We start from the raw sequence: 12129 nt of genomic DNA on the forward strand, positions 1-12129 counted from the left end.
CAACATTTTGGTTGAAATTGGAGGAGAGTACGGTGACGTATCATACCACAATGACGTTCGCTGGCTGAGACTCAGTCTTGCACTGAAAAGATCTTTTGAACTGAGAATGTTAATAAATCAGTTGTTAAGCCACCTCCACTAGGACCTTGCCTAGTAAGGCGGCGCGGGTCTCCCGCGTCGCTCCCCTCCGCTTTGTAAAGAAGTATGGGACTCATCATCATCATCAAGCACAAAAGAAGGCATGACCCCATATTAGAAGACCCAGAATGGGTCGCCGACCTCACATTTTTAGTGGATATTACGGGATACGTGAATACTTGGAACAGTAGCTTTGAAGGTAAAAGCCGGCCGAAGTGGCCGTGCGGTTAAAGGCGCTGCAGTCTGGAACCGCAATACCGCTACGGTCGCAGGTTCGAATCCTGCCTCGGGCATGGATGTTTGTGATGTCCTTAGGTTAGTTAGGTTTAACTAGTTCTAAGTTCTAGGGGACTAATGACCTCAGCAGTTGAGTCCCATAGTGCTCAGAGCCATTTGAACCATTTTTGAAGGTAAAAATCAGTTAATTTGTGAAATTGCTGAAAAAGTACAAACTTTTCACGAGAAAGGTTGCGCTGTGGGAAAACAACTTTCATCAAAGAATGTAGCGCATTTCCGTACCCTGCATTCTGTCCGTGAAAAGAATTACAAGAAGTACGTTTCTCTAATACAATAAAAGAGGAATTTCTCAAGCGATTTGGGAATGTATTTAATCCATCCCAAGATTTCTAACTGTTTTGGAAACCATTTAATACTTCGTAGATTATACTCCTCTCAATTTGCAGATTGAATTATACAGTGTAATTCTTGTGTGAGAGAGAAGTTCTTTCGGCAAAAAGTTTAATGAACCCGGCTGTCTTGATCGCTATCTGCAATAGACAGTAATGTGATTATTAATACCTCTACTGCACTTTGAGAAAATTGTCATCGAGACAGTAACAGAGGGACTCTGTATTTTCCAGCTATTCACAGATATTTCTATACTACTTCCATCTAAATTTGAATAATCGCATCTTAAGCACACACCACTTGGCACGCGAAAACCCTGCTGTACCGTTAGGTGGTGAAGATGACACCATCAGTGTCGTGACCGTTTGGTCTTGGGAAATTTCCACACGAAATATTGATTCTGTGAGATAATTACAGCAACAGCAGTGTAACAATGAAATGAGGGCGTACTGTGAAAATGTATATCTGTGAAGACTGTAGCGTAAGATATTCTTTCTATAGGCTGTGGACCCTTTCAAGTTTGTGGATTACTTGTAACGTGGTATTGATAGATTTCGTTCTTGAATCGCTCACTGCTGCTGGCTCTTTTGGGATCATTCCGCAGGTATCTGTACAGTTTTACTGAAGCTAGGCAGCTCCTTCTCTATATCTTAAAGAAGTACACGGCCAGTCCATGTCTTTGGCTGCATATTGTCACAGGTTGTTTATCCCTAGGTTCACGATTGAAGCAGCTGTCATTCATCAGTACAGGTCATAGATCAGTTAAATACAGGCAAATGTTTTTATAAAACAGTTAAGGAGGCTAGGTAAGCATCAGTAAGTATGGCGGGAAAATAATCATATAGGATTCAGGGGACAGAGAGACCATTAATGGAAAGTTGTGAACAAAATACAATAATTCAATGGGAAAGTGTAAATTTGGATGTATTCGTTGTGCGTAGGTAATCAACGGTGATGAGGAGAGGGTATCAACTCGACAACGTGGAAAAACAGTTGTAAACAAAGTAACTAAATTAGTGTCTTTGTAGGAGTCTTTACATATGCGATTACAGAAAGAAATGGCGCAGCGTTTAAAGAACTGTACTTCGGTTCACGGTGAAACTGTTATTGCTTATGTAGTGTTCTAATTCATCAGTTCTTTATTCTTCTATAACGGAAAATAAGGAAGACAACTCCTGTCTGGCTCTCTTTAAATGTATGCGATATTAAATTTTATTATTTCAGTGCCACTATTTGTGAAGTAACTGAGGTTTTCTACGATTAACTCAATTTCGCGTATGACACGTACCAAATTGGTCTTAACGTATATCAGCTAAAACCACAGAGCTTGGATTCTGGAGATGTTTTCTTTCTGTGCAGAAAAGCTTATACCACACAAACTTAGGTTCCATTCTAGTTACGAATCGTAGCTACTAGCTGACTTAAGTTACTCATAGTTTTACTGAATTGTAGAGGAATAGTGGAAAGATCGGTTTCGAGCTACTATCCGCGTTGACAGCCATCACAGTGTCACTGCGTATAGTAAGAACTCATAAGAAGTCCAGCACGTGAGAAGTTGATCAATAACAAAGCGACATTTCTTGCGTTACAGCCATGCTCGCTGGTGTAAATACTTTTCAGTAAACGATTTAAATCATACAGTCTGTTGACACACTTCGCAAAGCAGCATAATATCGCACAGTTATACTGTCGTAATGGAAAATGAGCCCGAAGAAATTATATTCTAGTCCGCAATTGCTTCGACGCGGTTGAAAGAGTTTGTACGTTATGGAGGAACGTTTTCCTGCACAGAGAACTTAAGAGGTTACGAAACTCTGTTGATAACGAATCCTATGTAACGTGTGTTGTTGCACGTTTCGATTTGGTTGTACACATCTGACCACCCAGGAAGAGGATTTTGCTACCGGGAAGTTGCATAAACATCATTATAAGTCGACACAAAAAGTTTGCTGGCTAAGAGGCATAGGATTTACGTTTGCACATCACAGTATTTTACTCTGTTAGGGAAGAAATTATTTATCTGAGAATTTTTAAAATATAGGATCTGTTCTTAGACGCAGAGTTAATAGACTTCAATTAAAAGTTTCCTTGAGTAAACCACAGTCGTGGTTATGGTCACATGTGGCGCACGTGTCATGTCTGCCTCTTATTGGCTTAGCGGATCTTTCATAACACCCAATCTAAGTGCCGGCCTGATCAACAAACTGGATTTTATTAGGGAAGAGCAGATTTCAAACACTAGGGTTCTTCGGTAACATTCCATTCCACAGCCTGTCTTACTTCTTTGAATTACTGCTTATCTCCCATAATTCCAGTAGACATGTTATAGAATTGCTTCCAACAATTAGAGTGATGTTTAAAATTGCTTCAGTTCTCTGTTACATGGAAAATATTTTGCTCAATAGAAATTTCGCCTAGTTGTAGTAATTCTCTGTTCTGAGGAGCTAGTGTTATCGATTTCACCTGTAAATTTTACAGTTTCTATTTGTGTCTATTGTATTTAGATATTTATTACAGATCGTATTAAGTTTTGCTTCCCATTAAATCAGACTATGTTCTTAATTTTGTACTAATATCATGAAATTTTTCAGTCGTTCCTTAGCCGTTGTGGATTTCGTGTTGCTTTATTTCGTATCAATAATAAGACATAATCACCATACCCGTCTACACTAAATAAGAAATATACCAATATGCTCCAAGAAAAATAGAAAAATATTCATTTAAGCAGCCTGTAACTTGCATTTCCGGCCTTCCTGCCAACATTTTAACACGACTTGATTTAAGGGGAACTTCCGGACTATTCCAAATGTTGTGTAGTGGGCAAAGTTTCAGAAAGCTAGACGTACACGGCCTAGAATGGTGATATTGGACGGAGTACATGCCATGAATAACACACTGGACCCCGCATTCCGCAGGATCGGGCCGGAGTCCCCATCTGTTTATTCATATTTAAGCTTCCTGTGGATTTCTTAAAACACTGCTGGTGAATATATGATTTCTGATGTAACTCCTCTCCAAATGGGGACGTTTTCCGTTCAGATGGATGACGTACGTGTGAATGGGAAATTAAAATCAGTTTCTACTCCTCTTCGAACAGAGCGAGGACTCACCTTCTGAATTCATGAAATTTTGTATTACTTCGTAGTGCTACCCTCCATTGTTTAAATGACGTGACCGCTAATCTTGTAACGGGATGCTATGGGGTTCTTTTTCTCTGAAATAGTCATTTTCTTCCATTTATCCACATTTAAAGAAAGCTGTAATTCGTTACTCTGTGTGAAAATGCTGTAAGTTGTCTGCATTTCCTTGCATCAGTCCAATGACATCACCACCGTCAGCTACAGTCTGACAGTACAGCAGACTAGTTTACAAATTGCTTAAGAGTATTGAGTACATTAGCGGTAGTATTCACTTCCGTGGGGCACACCGAAGTTACTGTCATTTATGTTGAGCGTTGGCTATCTAGTAAATTTTACTGGGTTATTTTTCTCTAGGACAACACTCAGTAAGACCGTAACTTAGTTATTACTTGGCAATGCCGTGTACTTTCCTAAGCCTTTTGGAAAGCTAGCTATGTTTCACTGGATTTTTTTTCCTCCGAACTCTTGATGACGGTTTAGGACGAGCTACTGTACCTACAGGAATGTCTTAATATTACAGTTCAAAATGTGCTCCAGGATCTTTCGAAAGACGGGCGTTAGCTATATTAGTCTGTAACTCAGTGAATGCGTTCTTTTACCCTTTTTATAAGTACAGTGAACTTGCACTCTTGTCCAATAACGCGAGCCTGTTCGCTGAGCGAAAGGTTGTCCATAAATATTAATGCCATCAATCGTATAGCAGCAAAGCGATCTTTCTTCCATGAGTAAACATCAAACGAACGACGTTCCGGAGCGTAGTATCACTGTAAGTAGTCTAAAATTGCATGAGCTTACATTTTACACTGTCTGACGTATGGTCTATGTGCCTTATTGGGCTTGGCTTGCTCTTAGGCCATGGCAGTTTACATTTTCCCCTGTTTTCCCAAAACGTTCGAGGCGAGTACTGGGAATGGTTACAAGAGGATGCTATTGAAATTCCGAGAGAGCACTTTCCGAGAAGAGTCGGACAACATATTACTTCCTCCTACATACGTGTCGCGTAATGATCACGAGGGGAAAATTCGAGAAATTAGAGCTAATACTCAGAGACTAACCGACGATCATTCTTCCCACACGCTATTCGCGTGTGGAAAAGGATTGTAGGGCTCAGTTAGTAGTACAAAGTGTACCTTGCGCCACACGCAGTTAGGTGCCTTGAGGAGTATGATGTAGTTGTCGATATCTCGCAACGACCAGTCTCTAGCAGATATTCATCTGTGCTTAGCTGCGCTTCTGCACAGCGTTGAGTATCTGCCGGAGACTGGTCGTTGCGAAACACATACACGCATTTTTGTAATATGTATGGATACGTAAAAACCGTAATTATCGGCTGCCTTCAATATAAATAAAAACTGTAGCTTCATTCCACGTAGTAAATTGTAGAACTATGAGCTGTATTGCGAAATATATGGTCATAAACAGTGAATATCTAACACATTCCATAACTCAGCAGCAAGTCGACGAGAGAGCACATTCCGGGAAGAGATGGGCAACATATTACTACCGCCCACATATATCTCGCGTAATGATCACAACGAAAAGATCCGAGAAATTAGAGCAAATACGGAGACTTACAAGCAGTCGTTCTTCCCACGCACAATTCGCGAATGGAACAGGGAAGGGGGGATCAGATAGTGGTACAATAAGTACCCTCCGCCACACACCGTAAGGTGGCTCGCGGAGTATAGATGTAGATGTAGAGTCTGTTATTTAGAGTATCCGTTTGATGATAGTTAACGAAAATAAGACTGACTTGCACCGTTATTCCAATGGCTTGGAAGGCTGCGCTGCTCCAGCGACCAGGGCAGTAAATTTTTAAGTGTAATCTTCGTAGAATCGGGCAGGTATTCCATCTGGTACGTTGGTTTTCCTATTATTTCGAGTGATATTTGATTTCGATTCAACACTAAATCCATAAATATTATAAAAATGGATGCGTATGTGTGTTTTCCATATTTTCTCCTAAACCACTGCAGCGATTTCAACCAAACTCGGTACACATATCCTTCATATTCTTCACTATCAGGCAACAGTTCTTGTGGGGATAAGAACCATTTACCGAACATAGTTGAGAATGTATGACGTCATAAACAATAAGATGTTTGAAAGACAGCCGCGTCATGCATGACATTTACATATATTACGTCTTTTCTACTAACTCCATTCTCAGTAGATGTTGCAGACAGTATCCGCATATGCCTCTGAATGTTGCTAATAAATTAAATCATTGTATGACAAATGGATCAGTAAATAGGAGCCGGCCGCGGTGGCCGTGCGGTTCTGGCGCTGCAGTCCGGAACCGCGGGACTGCTACGGTCGCAGGTTCGAATCCTGCCTCGGGCATGGGTGTGTGTGATGTCCTTAGGTTAGTTAGGTTTAAGTAGTTCTAAGTTCTAGGGGACTTATGACCTCAGCAGTTAAGTCCCATAGTGCTCAGAGCCATTTGAACCATTTAGTAGATAGGACGTCATAAACACTGAGATGCAGAAAAATTGCCACATCATGCTTGACGTTTAAACTATTACTCCTTTGTTACGTTATTCACAACATATTTCGCACACAGTATCCACGTATACCGCTGAATGTGCCTACATAAATACATCGTTGTACGGTACATAAAGCAAGAGATACGACGTTATAAACACTGAGCTGCATGAAAAATTCTCGCATCATGCACGTAGTTTCTATACATTCATTCTCTGCTGCTAAGACACTCGTACAGTCGAGTCAAATTAAGGAAATCCTCGACACCTGTCAGTGCTTTTGACATCTTTCGATTGCGAAGCGCAAACGACTGTAGGCGAAAACAGCAGCTGTCTATAGAGCTATGGAAGAAGTGTTGCCATAGAGAAACAAAAGCACATTGTAGACCCGCGTAGCAGGTGCGACCAGCGTACAGAAACTGCCCGGGATCATGTTTCTTAATTTGGATACTGTACTTATACATTTTTACGTTACGCGTATTTCTTCATACGACTGTTTCGTAATTTCAAACGTGTTTTCTCGATTACATGGAAATGAAATTTTTTCAGTACTTCGCTGCTAACACAGTTTATTTTTTGTTTTCGTTTTTAATGGAAATTTGCCACAATAAATACCCGCACAGTATCAGGTTTGTCAGCTAATTATCTACATATCGAGCTACCAATATTTTAGAATTGGAGAACAGTCTTTGACGAAAAAAAAAGAAAATCGACACCAGAATTCAATTTTTCGGACTTCCGGTCATTCTCAGTTTCGGTTTCGGTATGATCAAGCGCGGCTGGATAGATTATTTGGATCCACTGATTTAAGGCAAATGCTGACGCGGTTATTTAAACAAAATGACGACCGTTTTCCTTTCTCAACATTAACCTATCAGAGCTGGTGCATGTTAGTGTGCAAGTTTCGAGTTGCCAAGTGGTCGTATTTCAGTTGCCGTGCTATGTTGTTGGAGACGAGAAAGACCCAAAGGTTACGTACGCTGTTGTGGCAAAGAAAAGACTAAAAGCGGAAGGCGGTTGGTGCTGGCCAGTGTAATTGTGTCAATTTACGTCGGCGCAGGGCGAGCCATTGCGTGGGTCTGAATCCTGGCTGACGTTGCGCTCAGCCCACGGGCACGCCTACAGCGGCTGCCACAGCGAAATACACTCGCAGCACCGCACCAAAGCTGTGCTGGACGAGGACTTACTGAGCTGTCGTTATTTAACATCTGATTTACACCGACCGGTCAAGAAGTTACGACTACCAATCGTATAGTGTTTTGGTACATCTTTGGTGTCCAGACAGGTGCAGAGATTTCACAAACCGTTCATACGTAGTTGTAAAAAAAAAATGGCCTTTGGAGCCTATGACCAGGTTAGGAAGGATAGGATTTAACAATCCAGTGACAGTGAAGTCATTAGAGATGAAATGTTAACTCGGATAGGACAGTGATGGGGAAAGGAGACAGTCGCGACGTTTTAGAGTGGACCGAACTCACATTCACCTGTATATTACGTAAACTGAGGAAATCCAAATCATAATATCCAGATGGGAATTAGAATCCTATTCCTCTCGAAAGCAAATCAGTTGTCTTTGCTAGTACGCCTCGTCGCTCGGTACAAACAGTTTACTTTATTGTTGTCCCCGTGTTTCTTATTGTCGCGTGTGTATGAGGAGGAACGTGTATCAGTGTGTTAGAGTATGCTAGATATGTCTTAAGGTGCTTTCATATTAGATACTGCCCATTTACATAGTAGCGCTGAAGCTTGTGTATCTTTTTATTACGGTGAGTCGGACATAATTGAACATGATATCATGAGAGTAAGATTTTATTCTTCGTAATCAGATGAGTTGCCAAGCAGAAATGATTCTTATTTTGTTTTCTAAATTACTTTCATATGCTGCAATTTTCAGTTATTGGGTTAGTGATTGGTGATTATAGATTTTTATTACCGCTTACTTAACGCGTTGCTTTGCCCTTCTAAGGCTGAGTGACGGAAATCTTGTAATTATCCTTCTGTTGTTTTGGCTATGAGAAACACGAATACTTTTTAACTGAAACTGATTGTTCACAACAAACTTTATGCCGGCCGTTGTGGCCGAGCGGTTCTAGGTGCTTCAGTCCGGAACCGCGCTGCTGCTACGGCCGCAGGTTCGAATCCTGCCTCAGGCATGGTTGTGTGTGATGTCCTTAGGTTAGTTAGGTTTAAGTAGTTGTAGGTCTAGGGGACCAATGGCCTCAGATGTTAAGTCCTATAGTGCTAAGAGCCATTTGAACAAACTTTATAAAATAAGAAATACATTGAGAGGCTGTAGTCAGGATGGTAAACTGCTTCAGAGTTCCCACATTGAAAATAAGGTATTACCCTTGTCAAACGTTTCCAAGCATTGATTACTTTGTTTCTCAGTGAGGAATTACGCCAGAGTATTAGACGTAAGATGTTACTGAATAAAATAGCCAAGGTGACCAAATACTGCTCATATCCGTCATGCAAAAGTTGCTATACTTGGACGTTCGAGGACATCTGCAGTTTGTGATAGTCAGAGCAATTTCGTATCAGTACACACAACCGCCAGTTTTGTAAACTCCACGTTATATATCGGTTTTTCGTCATTGCTGTTTTGGGGGCCGGTCAGGACTTTTGCAGAATTGAATATGTTGCGTTTAATAAAATTTGAGTGACAGCCCATTTGCCTAGAAGCAGTGTACTACACGAGTTCTGGGCTGCATCAAGGCTTTTACCGGCCTACCGCTCAGTAATATCGATGACGGACCTCTTACGGTGCGTGTTCATGTGAAATCACTCTCGTTACTAGATTTTGAAAACTAGTATGAAAATTCCTTCTACTTGAGAGTATAGGTTGGCGAGATTTAATCTCGAAACTACGCGGCGAACTCTCTACAGTGTCTTCTCAAAGGAGGGTCCACCAGGCAGTGTGCACTAGGTACCGTTTACAGTTGCCAGCTGAAAACTCTCGAGGCGAATTCACATGACACAAAATTTCCAGCCGCTATAGTGATTGGTGCTATTTATTCGAAAAGAAAACTGACGAGGGAAAAATCCTCTAAATTAAAATATGACTAGTTCATAAGGGTGAATTAAAAGCTTTGCATACGTCAATGAGGGAACAAAGTACACTGAGGTGACAGAGTCAAGGGATACCTTCTAATATCGTGTCGGACCTCATTTTTCCCGGCATGATGCAGCAACTCGACATGGAATGGACTCAACAAGTCGTTGGAAGTCCCGTGCAGAAATATTGAGCCGTGCTGCCTCTATTGCCGTCCATAATTGCGAAAGTATTGCCGTTGCAGGACTTTGTGCTCGAACTGACCTCTCGACTTGTCCCATAAATGTTCGATGAGTGGCCAAATCATTCGCTCGAACTGTCCAGAATGTTCTTCAAACCAATCGCAAGTAGTATTGGACCGATGACATGGTGCATTGTCATCCATAAAAAGTCCATCGTTGTTTGGAGACATAAAGACCATGAATGGCAGCAAATGGTCTGCAAGTAGCCGAATATAACCATTTCTAATCAATCACCGGTTCAGTTGGACCATAGGAGCTATTCCATTCCATGTAAACACAGCTCACACCATTATGGAGCCACAACCAGGTTTCCTTGTTGACAACTTAGGTCCATGTCTTTGTGGAGTCTGTGCCACACTCGAAACCTACCATCAGCTCTTACCAACTGAAATCGGGACTCTTCTTACCTGGCCATGGTTATCCAGTCGTCTTTACTCCAACCGATATGGTCACAAGCCCAAGAGAGACGCTGAAGGCCATGTGCTGTTAGCAAAGGCACTCGCGTAGGTCATCTGCTGCCATAGCCCATTCACGCGAAATTTCACTGCACTGTCCTAACAGATGCGTTCGTCGTACATCCCACATTAATTTCTGCGGTTATCTCACGCAGTGTTGCTTGTCTGTCAGCACTGACAACGCTGCGCTGATCTCGGTCGTTTAGTGAAGGCCGCCAGTCACTGCGTTGTCCATGGTGAGAGGTAATGCCTAAAATTTTGTGTTGTCGGCACACTCTCGAAACTGTGGATCTCGGAATGTAGAATTCTCCAACAATTTCCGAAATGCTATGTCCCATGCGTCTATCTCAAACTACCATTGCATATTCAAAGTCATTAATTCCGGTTGTGCAGCCATAATCACGTTGGAAACCTTGTCACATGTATCATCTGAGTACGAATTATAACTTCGCCAATGCACTGCCCTTTCGTACCGTGTTAACGTGATACTACAGCCATCTGTATTGTGTGTATTGCTGTCCCATGACTTATCTTACATCATTGTATAGCACCTGTAGTTTGAAGACGGACAGTTTCGAGAGACTATCTGCTGCCTGACAGTACACGGTACAGTTCCATTACTGTATCGTATCTTTAGTACCTTCTTTTGAAAAATCGAGATACCACAAAAAACTTGTTTGCGTAAAATGATTTACTTTTCACTTTATATGGGCCAAGGGCCTTATCGTCCATATGCCGCCTGCTCTAAGAGCCTCTTCCATTTCTTTCTGTCGAGAGCACTGTGAGTCCGTTTGGTGTTGACGTTCATCCTGTGTCCTCCCAGATGTGATCTCGCCACCTAATTCTGGGTCATCCTCTTCCTCTCGTTCCATTTAATGTTTTGCAGAATGCTGTTCTAGGTAGTCTACTCTCCTTTATTCTTACTATATGACGTGCCAAGTTCAACCTTCTCTTCTTTAGCACTTGACGATGTTAAGATAATTCTCTTTATTCTACATTTTTTTCTTATCCTCTATTCCATGCTATTTTCATCATATATAGGTCCAAAAATTTTCCTTAATGTTTTGCTTTTCAATATTAAGTTCTTTTGCATCTTTTTCCGTAAATAGTAGAGCTTCACATCCGTATAATGTTACCGGTATAATAGTAGATTGATAAAAGCAGGATTTTGAAGTTAATACTAAGTGATTTATTTCTTTAGAATTTTGATGAAACTAAAGCGTGTTTTATTCGCTGTTCCTAGATGGGCATATATTTCTATATCCAGTCTGTTGTTTTTAGTTTTAGAAGTAGCCACAAAAAAATGGTTCAAATGGCTCTGAGCACTATGGGACTTAACATCTGAGGTCATCAGTCCCCTAGAACTTAGAACTACTTAAACCTAACTAACCTAACGACATCACACACATCCATGCCCGTGGCAGGATTCGAACCTGCGACGTAGCGGTCGCGCGTTTCCAGACTGAAGCGCCTGGAACCGCTTGTCCACACCGGCCGGCGAAGTAGTCACAATCAAGCTACAGTAGCCCATTACAAACAGTACTGTAAAGTGCTTAAAAATGTGATTAGGAAGGCAAAGAGAATGTGGTATGCAAGTAGAGTAGCTAATTCACAGGATAAAATTAAAATCATATGACCAGTTGTAAAGGAAGTGTATGGTCAGCAGCACAGGGTCGATGATATAAAGTCAGTTCGTAGTAAAAATATTTCTGTTACTGATAAATCAGATATATGTACAGTATTTAACAATCTTTTCTGAGCATTACTGGAGAATTAAATAAAAATTTAGTTCTACAGGGAATCATATAACTCTCTTGGAAAATGCCTTTTCGAGACTGATGTCTGAAATACTCTTATGTGATACTGACAAGGGGGAGATGGAGCCAGTAATTAAATCACTGAAGACTTAGGACTCTCATGGATTTGATAGAGTGCCTAGTAGAATATTAAAGTATTGTGCTGTGAACGTGTTAGCCCTGTACTTGGACATAT

The 12129-nt window shown here is 41.2% G+C and overlaps 1 protein-coding gene across 2 annotated transcripts in view; it reads left to right on the plus strand.

Annotated features, from left to right (window-relative positions):
• LOC124555077 (talin-1) overlaps positions 1-12129 on the plus strand; it is a 280294-nt gene that overhangs the window by 54330 nt on the left and 213835 nt on the right. The window lies entirely within an intron of this gene.

The sequence above is a fragment of the Schistocerca americana genome, chromosome X (assembly GCF_021461395.2).
Source record: "Schistocerca americana isolate TAMUIC-IGC-003095 chromosome X, iqSchAmer2.1, whole genome shotgun sequence".
Lineage (NCBI taxonomy): Eukaryota > Metazoa > Arthropoda > Insecta > Orthoptera > Acrididae > Schistocerca > Schistocerca americana.